This window comes from Amblyomma americanum, chromosome 9 (assembly GCF_052857255.1).
Source record: "Amblyomma americanum isolate KBUSLIRL-KWMA chromosome 9, ASM5285725v1, whole genome shotgun sequence".
NCBI classification, from domain to species: Eukaryota; Metazoa; Arthropoda; class Arachnida; order Ixodida; family Ixodidae; genus Amblyomma; species Amblyomma americanum.
Genome location: NC_135505.1, coordinates 87121081 through 87139016, shown reverse-complemented (window position 1 = coordinate 87139016; position 17936 = coordinate 87121081). Strand labels below are relative to the sequence as shown.

Sequence of the window (17936 nt, the reverse complement as noted above, 5' to 3'; positions counted from 1 at the left end):
AGCGGGAAGATATAAACGGACAAGTTGACCATTGTCCGAATACCTTGTCGGAGCCGTCTAGCTGGTCCGGCAGGAAAGTGACCTGAAGTGCCTGTCCATGTAGTGCTCATAGCGTGTATGTGCCTTCAAGCTTCTACACGGGAGGTGTAATGGTCGCCATGATGGTAGTAAGCAAGCCACACGCTACATGCAAACAATCGTCACTTTTGCAATTGCGTTGGCATCATCTCGCGGTGGCAAACACTGCGCACTCAAGCCCCATGATTTGCGCGGACTTCTGGTTGTCGCTGAGATAGAGCACTTCCCGGCTGGCTTAATACGTGAGAGGCCAAGGCCTCAGCTGCGAAGTCACGTCCATGTCTATGCTCCTCGCGCTTACGGTGGTGGCAGCAGACAACTTTCTTTCTGCTCGGAGATGCGATCGCAGAGCATACCGCAGATCAGATGACTGTACCTGTCCCTGAAACCTTTCATTGATAGAAATAAAGAAGCGTGTAAAAATGCAAACAGTGGCCCGTACACGACACGTGTCGCGCCGATGCGGACGCCTGCCAGAGCATGACTCCCAACTCATCGCGCCGGCTGTGGCATATTGCAACTGCTTTTGAAATCGCTCTTCTGCATGAATCAAAAACTCAAAACTGTGGGTTCGCCAATCAATTGCATTTTCCGACTACATCCACAAAACACACCAACCGCGACGGCTCCGAAGCTCTGGCGTTCGGCTGCTGATCCAAAAGCTGCTGGTTCGATCCCGGCCGCAGCGGCGGTATTGCGATAGAGGGTGCGTTGAATAACCACAGATGGTTTAAATTGATCCTCCACTAGGCAGTGCCCACAGCACAAATGTCGGTCTAAAACGTTAAACGCCACAATTCATAATTACTAAACAAATACGGCTTGCACGTAACCATCCACATTTGTGACAGTCATGCTGCCTGGTATTCATGAATAACCACACAAAATAAAGCTGCGTGCGCGTTGTCAGCGGCAGCCCAGGTGTCGGTTTTTATGTCGGTGTATACAACTGAGGCAACTCAACGACGCTGGAGTTCACCCAAGTTTTCTCATCACAACGCGCACGGAAAGCAAACGGCGACGACGCGAATTCTTGCATGCATCTCGGAGTTCGCAATAAATGGTGCCAAAAGCGCTCTGTGCGTTCCTGTCAACAGTCACTCAAGCGAAACCTCACAGTAGAACGCCATCGGCGATTTAAACGCAGTTTGCCGCTCTGCAGCGAAGTCGAAAAATGGATTGCCACCCACGCCTGAGAAAAGGCGTCGGCGGGGCACCGTCCAAACTGGATGCGGACCTATGAAGATACGATCTCCTACCCTTCATCATCTGTATACCCAAAGTTATTCATACAACAAACATTTTTCTTTGAAATCATTGTAGCCAATGAATGGAAGATATCTACACGTTTTCTTTGCGCAGCCGCGTCTACAGCAATAGCCGCTCGGCGGCTGTTCAGAAACCAGCTCGTGCGCCACGCTGTTCGCTTGTGAAGAAACGGACGTTCCGCTCTGGCCGTCTCGGTGCATAGACGCAAGCTACCAGCCCCAAGTGCTGCGTGACACTGGTGTGGTTGCGGGCTAGACGCCCTACGTCCTGGACCGCTCCAGACAGCCGCTCATTGTGACCCGACCAGTTTCCGCTTGTCTGCACGCCCGTTCACCGCAGCAGCAGCCACCTCCTGGGACTTGTCCCCGATTTTGGTCTCCTCCACGAAGAGCCACGCACTCATCTACCTGGTGAGCATAGCACCATGGCGCAGCCTAGTGCGTCACCCTTGACGCTTCATCCACTCCGTGTGCCAGCCAGTTTCTATGGCGCCACTTTTGAAGACGTTGAAGACTGGCTTTGCCAGTTTGAGTGGGTCGCGGATTTCAACCAGTGGAGCCCTGCTCGGAAGCTGCGGTACGTTTATTTCGCACTCGACGGATGGAGCCAAGGCTTGCTTCGAGAATAGGGAGGCCGATATGCAAAACTGGGATACATTTCGCCAGCAGATCCGGGACACGTTTGCTGGCACGGACCGCCGGGATCATGCACGCCGCCTCCTGGACGCTCGCGTGCAAAAGCTTAATAGAGCGTTGCCACGTTCGCCAAGGACGTGACCCGAATTTGTCGACGCGCTTACCCAGTTATGGCGGAAGCCACGAAGCTCCGCCACCTGAAGCAAGGTGTGAAGGACCCACTGTTCACTGGTTTGGTCCGAAATGCCCCGCAGACTGTAGCTGGCTTCATAAAAGAAGCGACCGCCATTGACCTAGCTTTGCAGCAGCGCTGCCGCCGAAATAAGTCCTTATGCGGTGAGCCATGCAGCAGTGCGGCCGCTTTGAGTGTGTCTAGAGACATTTATTCGTTCCGTGAGCTCATACGCGCGGTGGTCCGCTTACAGCTCCAGAAACTGACCCTCGCCTCGCCCTATCCGACAGCTGCGGCTCTTAGCGAAGTTCTGCGCGACGGAATCCGCCAAGAATTTCCACCGCCTTCTCCAGTCATCCCCGAACCAAGCCCCATGAGCTACGCCGTAGTTTTCCGTTCCGAGTTGCCACCTGTGCCGTGTTTGCCGTGCGACCCGTCGCCACTTCGCCGCCGTCATCCTACCAGCGGCCCCAGCAAGGGCCTGCATTGCGTCCACCTGCTCGGAAGGCGGCTGTCCGGCACATTTCTGACCAGCAGCCGCCCTTCTACGATTGCGGGGTGGCCTGCCACCTGTATCGCCGTTGCCCTTACCGCGAAATCGGGCTCCGGAGTTTTTGACGTGACGCTCTCTGTCCCCGTTTCAGAGAGCGACGCCACGAAATAGAGGAATACATTGTTGCCCATAACACTTCCCCTACCTTCCTACCACGATCTCAGTCTCCCTCAAGCTTCACGTCACCCAGCCGCTAGGCTTTCGCAGATGGACTGCGGGGCTGGTCTCCAAGCCTGCGCCGGGGAAACTGAAAACGGCGACCTCAAGGGGAAGGTTGCTGACAGCAGATATTCCGAATACTCCCGAATGACGCCGGAGCGCGATGCATAGATCCCGATGCCGGCGGAGCCTGATTGTGTGATACCTAATTTTCCGGACACCGACGCAGTTGTTAGCGCCGACCTCCGCATTAACGTTGACGGGCGCCCAGTGACGGCTCTAGTTGATACAGGCGCGGACTTTTCAATAAGAAACAAGCAGCTCGCGTACCTCCTCAGGAAGGTGAAAGCAGAATATATGGAGCGCAAATTCTTACTGCTAGCGGTCACCTCATCAAGCCTGTCGGAACGTGCACTGCTCGTGTCAACATTGCCAACTCTCGATTTGTTGGCACTTTTGTAGTTCTGCCGCACTGATGCAATGACCTGTTCCTAGGAATGAACTTCTTGCGGAAGCATGATGCCCTCATAGACCTTTCTGGCCGTCTGGTAACATTTTCGACCTCAGGAACTGTTTCAGCCGACACCGAACCACGCAGAGCGGCCCTGCGCATTATAGACACGGATGTGACCATGCCTCCGCGATCCTGTGGCCACGTTACCGTCATTTGCGACGACCAGTGCAGTGCTGAAGGCGCAGCAGAACAGAACACTGCGATTGTGCTCTGTCATGAGGTCTGCTTCGCGAGAGGTATCGTAACCCGGAACGGCCTGGCAGATGTCCTTCTAACGAATTTCGGGACCGAACGGTAATACATTACCAAAGGCAACGCGGTCGAATACTTCCAGGGCATCGCCGAAACTCACGACTGCCTTGCCCTCCAGAGCACGACATCCACCTGTCGCACAGCCCAGTTGATTCTTGCTGTGAACCATGGCTTACCACCAACCGAGAGGTAAAGACAAGTCGGCCTTCTGCATCAGTTCCAAGACTGTTTCTAGTCTATGTCGGCAGTCAAACAGACACCTCTTGCTAAGAACCGCGTAATAATGGACGAGAGTGCCCGACCGGTTCGACAAAACTCATACCGTGTCTCATTGCGGGAGCGTGAAGCCATAGATAGCTCAGGAAGTACAAGAAATTTCATTTTATTTCATTCATTTTCATTTCGCTTTATTTTTCCAGAATGCAAGTTACATCCTAGAGAGTTGCAATGGCTGAAAGCTGCTAAAAAGCATCTTGACTGGGCCCAAGCACCTCTTAATGGCAGTACGCGACAAACGCACTTTTATTACGGAAAAATCAAGCATAAAAAATGTTTACCAATATATATAGGTTGCAACAAACACAAAAACAACGAAGTAAGTGATATATCGATACAATGGGATGGAAACAATGAGCATGTATGTTCACTAACAAAAGTTTACAGACGCATGAAAATAAAGAGAGGACTCGAGAAAAGTAAACAGAAAAAAAAGACACTCAATATGCATGCATGGCACCGGCAGGCAAGATAGGCTCATGAAATGCAACCTGGCTATATATTAACAAAATACATTTTAACTCACTAGGTATAACATTAGCCATAACTTTGTTTACTATGAGTGGTCGGTAAATTGTGTTCAAGCGTTTGTACTTTATAATTATTTCGAAAATATGGAATATACCAGAGACAGGTGTTTCGGGTGTAGATTCGATTCCAAGCGGGCCTTAAATATGCAGTACGTATTAGGAAATCTCTTTCAACAGGAGAAGAATGGTAAAAAAACCTCGAAATGCGAAAAAATACATATGCTCAAAACGAATTGCCTTATAATTTCTAAACGCAGTTTGCTTTGGAGAGATAAGGAATTTTCAAGTGAGCGGGAAGAAGCCAACGACATCGTGATAAAAGGTTTACTACCGAAGAGAGCTTTTTAGAAACATTTTCCACGTGCCGGTCCCAGCTGAAATGCGACGAGAAAGTAACACGAAGGATTTTTTGGTTGTCGACAATTTGAATTTCTTGACCTGCGTATTTGGGAGCGTGTGGTAGTTGACCGGCATGTTTCTTGCACGAAACATTATTACCTTAGTATTTGTAGGGTTAATTGGGAGGCAATTAGAAGAGGATCAGTTCTCTAGTTTCGTGAGGATTATGTTTCAGTCTTCTATTAACTTGTTTATGTCGTCACCAGAGATAAGTATACTGCTATCGTCGGCGCATATAATAAATTTCGCTTTACCATGAATATGCCCAATGTCTTTTATATAGATCTTAAAAAGCAACTGACCCAGAATACTGGCTTGAGGCACACCATTTCGTACCGCCAGAAAAGAAGACTGATGGTTGTCAATATAGAAAGATTGTTTCTGATTTTGCAGGCATGATATCATGAGGTTTAAATGTGTTCAGCGAACTCCATTCCGAGAAAGTTTATGAGTTAAATTTTGATAGTTTAGGGAATCGAAAGCCTTACTAAAATCTACGAAGAGTCCGTCAGTGAGAATGCCTGCTTCAATGTTTTGCAAGTATACATTCCTTAAGTGATAACAAAGCTGTTTCCGCCGACTTGCCCTTTCAGAAGCCAAATTGAGCCTCAGAGAGGATTAGTTTCGCAATAAAAAATTGCATAGACGGGAAAAGAATACTTTTGTAGCGATAGCTGCATTACGGTAGCATTTCGAGCCTTCAGCGTGGCGGCGCCTTGGTGGTGGTGGCGCCGCCACCCTGTGGCTGCGCCGCAATGCTGTCACGTGGTTGGTCACGTGGTGCGGAGCGGCTGCCGGCGGCGCGGCGCCATGGCTGATCACGTGGTTGGTCACATGACAAATTTCCACTCGGCCAGCTGTAGCTATCGCGTCACTCCAGGTTTAACCAAAGCTAACCCACCGCCATTTTTTTCCAAGCACTTTGAATAGACTGGAGTTACTGATAATGGTTTATAATTGGACACTACATCATATCCCCCTTTAAACACAACTGTCACTCTTGCTTTCTTCATTTCTTCCGCGTAAACTCTCGTTTCAATTACCAAATTGAAGATGTATGCAAGCACGGGTGCAATATAAGAGTACACATTTGACTGGTTTTATCTGAATATTGTCAATATCTAAGGCTTTGCTATTATTTAAATTCATAAAGGTTGTACGTAGTTCGGCCTCATTGGTGGCCTCAAGCAAAATGATTTCGAAAGGGCTACAAGATGAAAAACGTCAGGTAGATGCATCATAGGTGAACGGGTAGTTTAAAAATTGCTGTTAAACTGGTCAGCAAGAGCCTGACCGGATAATTCAGAGCCCTTATAGATTATTCGTTTAGTTGGCGCATTTTTCGTATTGCGACGAAACACGCAATTTAAAACTTTCCAGACAACGTCTGAATTTTTCATTTTAACATCAGAAAACAGTTTATATCATATACAATCTTAGCAGGCCGAAGCTCAGCATTTAGTTTATTTGGTGGGGGGGGGGGGGGGGGGGGGTAGTGGTTGTTTTTTAAAATAATAATAAAACGGAAGGAAAAGATATTTGTTAGCCCCGGCATCTGCCATCGATACTGAAGCACCTGAGCTGGGGCAGCGGAAATAAAGGATAGCAGGCAGAATGGAGAAACGAACTGAAAGAGGTGAGGGGACAGGAAGAGAGGATGGGGGAGAAGTAATATGTACAAACTATTTACACAATAAGAAATGTGTCCAGTTTGTGCGCGTGATTAGTTCATTTAAGAGGAATTAAATCACACACGGGTAGGCTACCACATAGTTCATTTCCTGTTCTTTTTTTCAATCAGATTAGAGGTTCTAGATAGCGATGATTTAAAAAGGCATGGTACAACTTGTTTTTGCCCTTTATCCTTCTTTTGAGCTCCGGCTTGATCCATGGCTTTCTTATTCGTTAGAATGCTTAATGTCCTTGAAGGGAAAGTGCTTAGAATATATTTCTACAGAAACCTTGATAAACTCTGAATACACATTATTGGAATGTTTTATAACGAACATAAATGACCATATCTGTACACACCTGTCGCGCTTGAAAGATGCAATAGTGTCATCTGATGCGTACTCTACTGTGTAGGAGTGAGTTTCATCATTTTTGTATTTCGTTTCTCCTTGATAAGAGAGAAAGATGGGACAGCGATCGCTAAGGTCATATGCCATTGTTCCAGCGTCTTCAATTCAATATCTGTAATCAGGAGATCAAGACATGATAACGTAGATACAGTGATCCGAGTTGGTGACGTTATTATGTTTACAAAACCAGTTGACTGAAGTATGGCGGCAATGTCGCGTGTTGGTTGTATTATCTTACATGTCTGTGTTAAATTCTCCCCCGCATTACAGCTGTGATTTAGATATGCGAACATAATCTAAAAAGTTTTCAAAAAAGCTCATGAATTGTGCTATATTCCTGTTGGGAGGTCGGTCCACTTCTGAGATGATTTCTGAATTACCTTTTATTGTCAGTAGTTCATAACTTTCATTTGCTGTGGAAATTTCAAGATTCATAGAACATTCCTGGCGTGTGTCATTATAAATGCTGCAGGGTGGCGTTATCCAGCCATCGAGGAGCCCCTGGGCTTCGCCTTTGGTGTTGGTTAAAAAGATAGCAGTCTGCGATTTTGCGTTGAGTACCGGAAGCTTAACCAGGTTACAAAAAAGTCTTCTATCCGCTACCACGCATTGACGACTCTTTTGACTGGCTGCGGCACGCGCCTACTTTTCTTCGCTGGACTTAAAAAGTGGTTACTGGCAGATCAAAGTTAACGAGCGAGATCGCGAGAAGATAGCGTTCGTGACTCTTGATGGTCTTTTGAGTTCAAGATCCTTCATTTCGGTTTGTGTTCTGCTCCGGCAACATATGAGAATTATGGACGCTGTGTTATCAGGCCTGAAATGGCAAGCATGCTTGGTATACTTGGACAACGTTGTTGTCTTGCCACCAACGTTCGAAAAATACCTCCAGCGCCTTTTGACCTTGCTACAGCAATAAGATCTGGCGGCCTGACGTGAAAGTCCGATAAATGTCACTTCGGTTTTGAGGAGGTCCTTTTCCCGTGCCATCTCTTCAGCCATAGCCGAGTCCGACCGGATCCTGCTAAGGCCAGCGTAGAAAATCATTCACTGCTGAGATCATGTGGATGAACAAGGGAATAGCTTGGCATTTCATCGAAGCACAATCCTTGAAGGAAATCCCTGGGCTTGAAACGCAAGAAAACTCATTAAAACATGACATTAAACGGGAATTAAAAACTCAAACATCTATATCTGACAGTCATAAATGCCTGCATATAAAAATATATTCATCAGGACTCTTAATGAATGCAAGAATCGTTGTAATTAAGAATGAGCGCCTATTGAGCCTTACAGGCACCGCTTCCCGTCATTTATTTAGTCGAATACTCAGCTGCCGCCGGATGCTCCTTACTTCGTAAGAGAGACCATTGTTTCACAACTTGCGTGTTCCTCTTGTAAAAAACATAACACGGTCTTAAAGCCGTTGAGTTTTACATACAAGTGCGTAGCTGACAATTCGGTGTGCTTTTGTGCCAATTTTATCTAAGTGTTATCCCCAACTCAGTATTTCTTTAATATCTCACCCAAATATTGCTCTTTGTTATTACGCATCGCAGCAGTTTATGATGACCGATAAGGCGTCTTTTTCCATGTTATGCGGTTGATAACGTTATAATCACATTTAATCTCATAGACTAAATGCGACAGCAGGAGGCAACGTTCTGAATTGTTAAGACCAAATTAAGTTAGTCATCTTCAGAACTAGCAGTGCTGTGCACAACGCATTTTTCAGCAAAGTCTTAATACCCTATTTGGAGAGACGCAATAAAAAATGTCGTTGATAAACGTTAGCAAAAATGTAGGCCTTAATGCGGATCCCTGCGGTTCACGAGAGCAAGCGTCTAAGGTACTGGACTTGGAATTTTTGAATTCGACGTACTGAGAATGGTCGCAGACGTAAACATTGACCATTTAAACTTTTTGTTGTTTATTCCTTACAGACACGAGATATTGGTTCAGTATAATTCCAGATAGATTGGCAGTTCTTAGTACTGTGCCATACTTCCTGACAGTACGCTTCACAAACACAGGACACGAGGAGGAAACTTCAATACCCGCGACAGCTCTCAGCTTATAAGTTTTCGGTTGTGTAGGCCCGGCTCTATTTGCCCGCATTTGCCGGCTTCCCTCTGATTCACCAAATAACTAGTGTCGCAAAAACTTAAAAATGTCACTTTTAAGAAATGTGAAACTGTTCAAACTAAACAGGACTGCTAAAGCACCAGGGGGCTTGAAAAATTTGAATCGTGCGCCAGATGTTCGACAAGTTGCCGGAGAAGAGCAAAATTGGTCGCACAATACCTACCTGGGAGAGTGACATGAACAGCAGCCTGCCAGAGCAGTGGCGCATTGCTTAACCGCTGCTCTTTTGCGCTAGTAGTGGTATGAGGACTCGTCGCCTTTTAAGAATGTTAAGTAGAGACGGACCAGTTCTGCCTATATGGGCCTTAATCCACGGAGCTCCGAATCGTTTGCGGTTTAATGGCCAACGCGAACTGTGTTACACAAACGCAGAAAGCACAAACGCACGAATGGAAACAGCTGTAGCGCACAGTGCTTTCGCATTCACAGCACGTAAGCGCACCTAGGTGTCCCGGTATAGTTTTTCTTACCTTCCGCTATTCCAGACACAGTTATCTGAATACTAGTTATGAACAAGTGCTTAAAGTAATGATGAGATCGGCTCTCGATGCATGACATTCCTTGGGATTGGTATTTTGTCACTCTCCCTGGTGTGGTCTCTGTGCAGCCGCTTTAATGTTTGTTAGTACATTTATGTATATCTCTTCTTCAACTTGTTTACGCAATGCCTGCACAAACTCTCAGGTTTAGAGCAATTAAATGTTGTCTTGTAATCTGTGGAGGCTAAGTTGAGACGGTATCTGTATAATAGAGCAATGACCTCTGATAACAATGCTATATAAGTTGACGCTCACTTGACAAGAACAACCGAAATAAGGAAGGTTTGGGCGAGCAGTGGAAGAAGTATCCTCTCGTCTGAACAACCTCGATTAACGCGGTTCTGGGCTAACGATACTAGGTGGTATCTAGTCTCGAGATTTGGAAATTGATGCGTTTGGTCTTTGTTGGAAACGCAGAATTTCAAATTATTTAGGTGAATAAGGTCCTCCCTGCCCAACTCTGCAGTTTGGCAGGGAGGACCTTTTTGAGAACCAAGAAATGATTGCCGTTCAACCACACAGAAGCGCCTTGAGGTTTGAAAATACCGTTTAGTCAAAGTAGGTACCTTGCGACTCCCGTCTCAGTATTTCCTTGCATAATGCCACAGCAATTATCAGTGGTACTTTGGATGCATTCATAATTATAATAATGATTGAGGTCGTGTTGGCGCGCATGAACTCTGCTTCTGCGTTACTTCGTAATTTATTACCATCTGTAGAGGGATAATTGTTTCGTGCACAAAGGCGGAATGGAACCACTATTTCTGAATAATAAAAAGGCGGCTTCGAGAACGCTTCTAGCAAGTAGATACCTAACAGCAGACAAAACTTATGACTCAACAAAACTATTATCGCAGCAATTCAGCATATCGCTGTTGCGGAAATCTAGAGTGTGCTCGAACATTTTATACAGAAGCATTAGGATTTTTTCCCTACTGCATGCGCTCCATTGAAAATAAAAACAACTTGTTTTGTGACCAGAAATGTTTCTACCGTTTGTGACACCCTTGTCGACATTTCTGTATGTTACTATATCCTCCAGAGCAGACTGCCAGAGTGCAACAGTTTAAATTAAAATAAAAAAACAGTAATCTTTAAGTCAGCATTTTTTCTCTTGCAAGCGGTGCGAGTGCAATTTTCTGTTGAGAAGGGGAAAGCATTTAACTGAAGATATTGAGCCCCGCGGTAAGTTCAGTTGACGAAACAACGCCTCAAGTGTAATGAAATTTCTACTTTTTATTACTTTGGTCTGGCGCTGTCTCTCATAAGCGCTGCTCTGTAGTTCAGAGAGGAGGTGTTGGTAATATTACCACCCTCCTACCCTCCTATTCCAGTTCCGTTGAGAAAATACCGCGCAGTCTAATTAAAATTCTAAGAAGGAATTATTGTCTTGAGAGATACCTGGGTGATCATGCAACAGTAGTTTTTCTCTTTGAAGTTGGTAGGTGGAACGGCCCCGTTGCTCATAACAGGTGCGTTGCTATCCGGTTATAGCTACTGTGCGTTTCACCATTTTTGATATATTGGATGCTTCATTTGCAAGAGAACAGATGCCATATGTTGTCAAATATTTCGTGCCTCTTCTTAGGCTCAAATTCTTCAGCCTCATATCAACTGTCCTTTCCTTGTTGGCGCTTATCGATGCTTGTGTTTTTCATTCACCACTTTACCAAGGAATTACAAAGCTTTTTTTTCGGGTGGTTATGTATATCGAGAGCACTTCGGTATCGGAATAATATGCTAAATGAAGGATATGTCCGTGGCAGTTCTCGGATGGAGGCCACAAAAATTACAATGCACCTAAGTAAGAACCTCGATAGACGATATGTGAAACTGCTTGCAAGTCTGACAACACATCTTGCGCTTCTTCAAGCCGCCATATAAGATCGTTCTTGCCCGTGTCACTTATGCGGTCTTCTTTAATTTCCGTGAGCTGCTGGTGAAACTACTGAATCTCGAGAGCACAGCTTTGAAAGTTAACCATAACGTGGTGTGCTACTTCAAGTGACCATTTATAACTAAATACACCTCATTTCACGCTCATTATAGAGCGCCAGCCGTGATAACCATAATCAGATTATCGCGTTTTCAGTGTTCCAGAAGATAGCAACTATTGGTCCTTTGATGTGCCTGGCAAAGCCGACACTGAGAAGTAGCTGAAGTGTGCAGATTAAGGATACCCATTCAAAACAGTTTACTGGGAGCGAGCTACTTAGCATACTGCGCACAGGCGCGATCCTATGCTTGAACTTAAGTACAACCAAAATCGACCGTAGGGAAGCTGCGATGCCATCCTCTTGACTACAATATGCGATGATAGTCACTCCTGGTATCTGCGTTTTTCAACTTCAGAAGTGGAGATCCCCGGGAAGTTTCCAATGGCGATCTGGCCAACAACCACAGGCTGTCAGAAGAACGAGGGGGTAAAAATATTACCCTAAAAGCACCCAGTACATTTTTTGTTGTTTCAGCCGCTTTGCTTCTAGAATTTCAGGAACCGTTTCATGTGCGCAAGAAAATTGCTTTTTCTTGCGAAGGCCTGCAGCAGTTGGTGCATGCACTTGAACTTCATGATATGTGCGCAGTGTACAGCTCAATGCTGTCGCAGATTTGGACACTTGGCTGGGTCCAGTTAGCTCGATAAAGAGAAAACTTCTTTATCACCAAGCAGCCTGCTGCAGGTTAGCAGACCGGTGATAAAATTCCCCTGTTTAGCGGACACGTTCTACAAACAACACGAACTAATAAAAACTAACAAAAACAAAATGCTTGCATCAAAATATACCTGTTATTTGATACGACAGAAAAGCAAAGTAGATCAGCACATCAAAAAATTCTGATTTAATGTAGCCACACCGAATTAACCAGCTATGAACATTCCAAGAGTTGAAGCAGACATCATGCAATCACATATTTCCGTCTTCATTGAACGTCAAAGCGTGTAGCTTACAACGAACACTGCATACAAGCATTGATTTTTGCATCACAAAATTTGCTCATCTCCCATTTTCTACTATCTACCAACTTTGACTATAATACGGAGATCCGATTATAAAGACGAACATCTACTATACAACTTTTATCTTTTCTTATCAAGATAAAAGGCGGTAGGAGGAAGGCGCCCTTTGGATAAACTGCCCTGGCGCCAATAAAATCTCACCACATCGCCATTACATTTAAAAGCATTTTCCTTTCTTTTCAGCACTAGGCCAATCTATATTACAAAGCACAGAATTTCTTTTCCTCAATCCGCGAGATATAAGAGGAGTGGGCTATGCTCTCTTCTATCAGCCTCAATCTGCACTGTGTTTAAGACTCCCACTAGCTCTCGTACACCCTGTATGTTCACGAATGCCTTATGTTATAGCAGCTATCATGAATTAATGTAATATTACCAGAACGAACATGTAGGAAAAATCTTTCGGTTTTTCGGTGCTCTATCTTTCTGTGTGAAGCCCCGAACGGCAGGTTTAAAACTGGAGAGAACAAAATTCTTACCCTACCTTTAGTAAAGAGGGGAGAAAAAACGACGAATAGTTGCGTGGCGTGTGGTGGAAAGTAGAGAGGAAAGTGCGGCTTTCTCACACTGTGATTCATGGATTCGATAGGGAGAGTGAAGATGAGGTACGGCTTCTTGCGCATATAATGGGGGGGCTAGTTCACGAAAGCCGTTCCCATTGTGTGATGAAACCTCTGGAATCATCTTCTCCGACCGGACCGAACACTAGTGCTAATGCATGCTGTCCCCCATAAATACCATTTATCGCGCATAAGCTTTATTACTGAGGACATTCAAAGTGGTTGGCAGTGAACCTGCAACAAAAGTTTACATATCAACTTTTGTACATTGCAATGCGCAACAGGTTGCGGCAACGCGCGGATTGTTGGGTAGAACTTCAGAACGTACGCGGTATCTTGAGAAATCTTGCTCCTGCTAGCGTTTCTAAAATTTATTCGCACACGTCGCAAAGTCAACTTCACAACTAGACAGTTAAGTAACAATCGATGAGTAGCAGTCTTTGAGTGCATCTGTATGCAACAGGTCGGTTTACCGAAGTGCTATATCTGAACCGCAGTGCGTATGCATGGTCAAAGCGAACAAAATATTGATATCTCATCCTTCCGCCTAGAGGTCTACACGCATCGAAAACATCGGCATATGCCAGTATAAAGAATTCCCATTGTACAATACGTCGGCGCTTAGTGAAGAATGCGCCGACCTGTTCCCGCAAGATGCAGTTACACTGCAGTAGATTTCATAAATATGGATTGAGGGCTCCTCATATTGACCAGAAGTACCAAAGCTTGTGCTCGGTGTTGCAATTTAAAAACGTCACCTTGAACCGTGTGCGAAAACTTAGGCGGGAAAACGATAGTGGAAACCGATCGCAGTGCTTTGAAATACATCGCATTACCGCCGGCGCACATTAAAATACCCCCGCACAGTAGTGAAACCAGTTAACGTCAAGCTAAACGTTCCTTGTTGTTGGGTGCATGATAGGAGCACTGCTGAGTTCACACTGGAACGCAGCAGGTTGGTGGCATTTTCCCGCTAACGGAAAGCGAAGCTATCTTTTTAGAGGTGTTTATTCATTGTCGAGCACCACAATCGTTTTCTCAGCGGAGAGACCATGGCCAGCCTAGTCATGGTGCCCGCAACAGATTCAACAGCCCATTTCGCATTTCTTCACATATTTTTATAATTTGCACTTCATACGTTAAAGACCATTTTCGGGTATTTTGCATAGGAGGTCGGCATTGTTACATATGAAGCAAATATTCTACATTAAGGATCTAAATAAAATTACAAAAACACAAAATAAAATCAGCAATGAAAATAAAACTCCGAGTAGTAGGCTAAAAACGAACAATCGAGTGCATCGACAAATGGAGCCTCTGTATGAGAATTGATGTTGAAAAAACGCTTCAGGATTGGAACATAGACGTAATGTTTTACGTAGCAACGATGTATTGGGGTACATTGTTCAAATGCTTAATGACGAGAGATAATGGTGCTTGTCTAATTAGGACGGTATGCACACATATACCAAGAGCTGAAAGCTGCCGTCGGCAGGGCTATGAAATAAGCCAAAAAGCTCTAGTAGCGTTTGTTTTTCAACTGATGTCGGGCTTATCAATGCTTTCGTGGTAGTTATGATGGAATGACATGAATATTTTTGTTTTAAATTTAATTTTGTAATAAGGAACGTCTTGCAAAGCACTGCGTCGCGAACAACCAGCGGTACAGCCGAGGTACAGATCACAAGCAGCACTCAATCCAGAGCACGCACAAGTGAGGGAGCGTTCGGCACTTTTCGTTGTCTTCTTCGTAAAGCGCCGGCCTCTTAAGATGTCAGAGCCGAAGGCCAGTATTGAAATTATTTTATTGTTACCCGATTGTAGTTTGCTAAATAAATACATTTCCAGCGGAATCCAAATGAAGAGGCGTGTTTCATTTATGTTAACACGATATTAGTGGATACTAAAATTACTTAGTTTATTGGATAGGGATAGCTTGCTAGAAGACACCTGTGATGACTACATTTACTTTGGATGAGTGCCTAACGACTGCATTGATATGATTCCTTATATTAAATGAAAAGAAAAATGAACCTCAATGCGTTTAACTATATATATTTCTCAACGGTCATAATATTATCGGACTGAAGATTTTGTGACATATCGAAAGGTCTCTCAAAGGAGTGCCTCAAGGTCCGAGCGCAAAACGTTAGTGCTATCAGGTTTGCAAAGCTGATATATCAGAGGCCTATATATAACAGAGCAGTCGGCAAATATTCCTGGGGTAGAAATAAGGTTATTACTTATGATATAAGGCACACCAAAAAAGAATCTGTCCATATCCGCAGCCTTGCGGCACGCCATATTTCACGAACGTTCATAGCGGTTTGCAAGAAGGAGTAATCTAGGCAATAACCTTCTTCTTAAAGCTGTCCCCATTGTGTTTCAATAAAAGATGATTATGAGGTTCTTCCTCAAATATTTTGGCGAACATCAAGCTTAAGAGAGCATGGCCGTCGTGAGAGAGGCGAGTTTATGATTGGAATATTCAGATTAGATTTTTGCGGGATGAACAGAGCGCTGCCACCCTTTTCTTACCTGGTCACTCTCAGTGATTCCAATAGAATACTTGCTAGAATTGTTGAATTATATAGTTAACATCGGTTCCATGCATTCATGTTTGATGTGTGATGCTGCGCGTCAGTGTGCTTTTCTGTCTGTTTTGCAATGTGTTAAACTGTACTCGAGTAATTGGCTACGAGTAAAGTTAAATGCTTTGTACTGCCACATTAAACCAATGCGGTTGGCAGCTGCTGAATTGTGTGCTAAAATAAATGTGCATAAAATAACAACGATCACGCGGTGTACGATTATACGAATGAATGAGAAGCTGTGGGAATACTGAGAAGAAAAAACTGCTTCAGTGTGGTCACTAGCTAAAAAGGATGACCATAGCAGTGCAGTCAGAAGCATGAAAGGTTTGGTTTTGGTTTATAGTGTTTAACGTCCCAAAGCGACTCAGGCTATGAGGGACGCCACATTCATAAGGATTAAGCCATCCTAGCACATGAAATAAGCATATGCGCTGTTATTGTGGACAAATCTGCTTTCGCAGATGATAAGAGTAGAAACACGAGTAAGTGCTCTGCGATGATTTATTCGACTAGCATAAGGCTACGGTGCACAATACAAGAAGAAAACGAAGTGACCAAAATTCTAAGTAATTTGCTTCGAAAATTAGCGCCGCTTGAGGCTTTATGCGAAAGTTACTTTCTGCTTTCATTTTTCGCTTGTTTAACTACAGACTGACACACATCCTTATCGTAAATGTTGTAAACTGTTCGGTTCGCTCCTGCAAAAAAGGCCAGCAGGAAGTCGCAGCAGCTGGGGATATTGTCGATGTAGCCGGAATTGACCCAGAGCTCATATCCTCCTGAAAAGATTGCAGAAAAAGCTCAGTTGTTTCTGTTGTTGCTGTATGACCTACAGCATACGTTACATAACATTACAAACTACTCCAAAGCACTGTTGTTAAAAAGTTTTACTTCCGAATTTATAAATATGATTTTATGAAGTAAACACCGCCAATAAGTTCGCAGCGCTTCACCACATATGATGAAGTGCAAAACATTGTTTGGCATGAAGCCCCTTGACTATTTATCCTGAAATCGCACTGAGGTCACATTCATTATTTCTAGAAAACAGCGAAACTTTTTTTGGTGATAACTCCTTTTATTACTGATATAATAACAAAGAAAGTTTGAGGAACTATACAGAAATACACCCACGCAGGCCATGACACATATCAGCATCCCAGCGTTCTTTGGTCGCTCGAAGTGAAGGACATGTTGTTACTTTTATTATGCATTAAGACTTCCACGTTTCCTTTTTTTCCAGTATCTAGTTAGCACCATTACAATAAACATGCATGAAACCAAGTTTAAATCTATAAAGCATAATGAAGTGCACGTACCAGTTCCATTGTCGGCGTACGGCGCGTAAATGATATCGCAAGTCTTTCCGTCACTGAATACGAGAGGGTCAATAAGTTTTGTGTCATCTGTAATTAATAACCTGAGTTGCAGCTTGCAGAACGCACTCTCCGGAATTCAAAAGTATAATAAAAGTGTTTCCATTATTTCGGAATGAAAAGCTGGCTTAACTATGAATTAGCCAAATCAAGAGCTCTCACGGGCAAGAAGTCGTGCCAGTCGAAATTAAATTACGGCTGCGCTGCACACATTTTTTGGTACTTTGGTACGAAATTACTGTATCTTTTGTACTACTGTTACATTAAGTAGTATTAAGCAGGTTTTTACACTCAAGAGCACTACTCGAGAGGATTAGATCTGCTAGTTGAGAGAAGACTGCGATCAGTTCACTTGAACGTCGGTTCAACGGAAAATACATTGGAAGGCTTTGTAGACTACTTACTTGCGAGAGTGTATTGAATGGCGTTTTTGTAATTTGTGTAATTATAATAACTGATGGCCTCCACTTTTTCTGTAACGTTGAATCTGAAATCGAAAAGCGCGCCGTAGCAAGTTCAATTTTGAAACAAGTTCAAAAAACTTCTTCGATAAATAAGCAACGACGTCTCTTTAATTCAAGCCACGTGGTATACTGAAATAAATAAGTAAAGTGGACGAGTCTGTGTAATTAGGATGTATTTCTTTTTCCGGAGGTAAAGCGCCTACTTGGCGGCTAAAGTGTTTGGAGGAAGTTCGCTCAAGGAAATTTGTTGTAAACTATTATATAGGCACTACAACACTTTTGTGTAAGATTTATATGGTTCCGAGAGCATGATTACGACTG

General features: G+C 44.2%; 1 long non-coding RNA gene across 1 annotated transcript; it reads right to left on the bottom strand.

The window, feature by feature from the left end:
* Positions 1 to 16258: 16258 nt before the first annotated feature.
* Positions 16259 to 17564, bottom strand: LOC144104981 (uncharacterized). The gene is made up of 2 exons (XR_013308675.1): positions 17095 to 17564; positions 16259 to 16554 (listed from the first exon to the last, which is right to left on the bottom strand). It is a non-coding gene; the product is annotated as an uncharacterized LOC144104981 (long non-coding RNA).
* Positions 17565 to 17936: the final 372 nt, after the last annotated feature.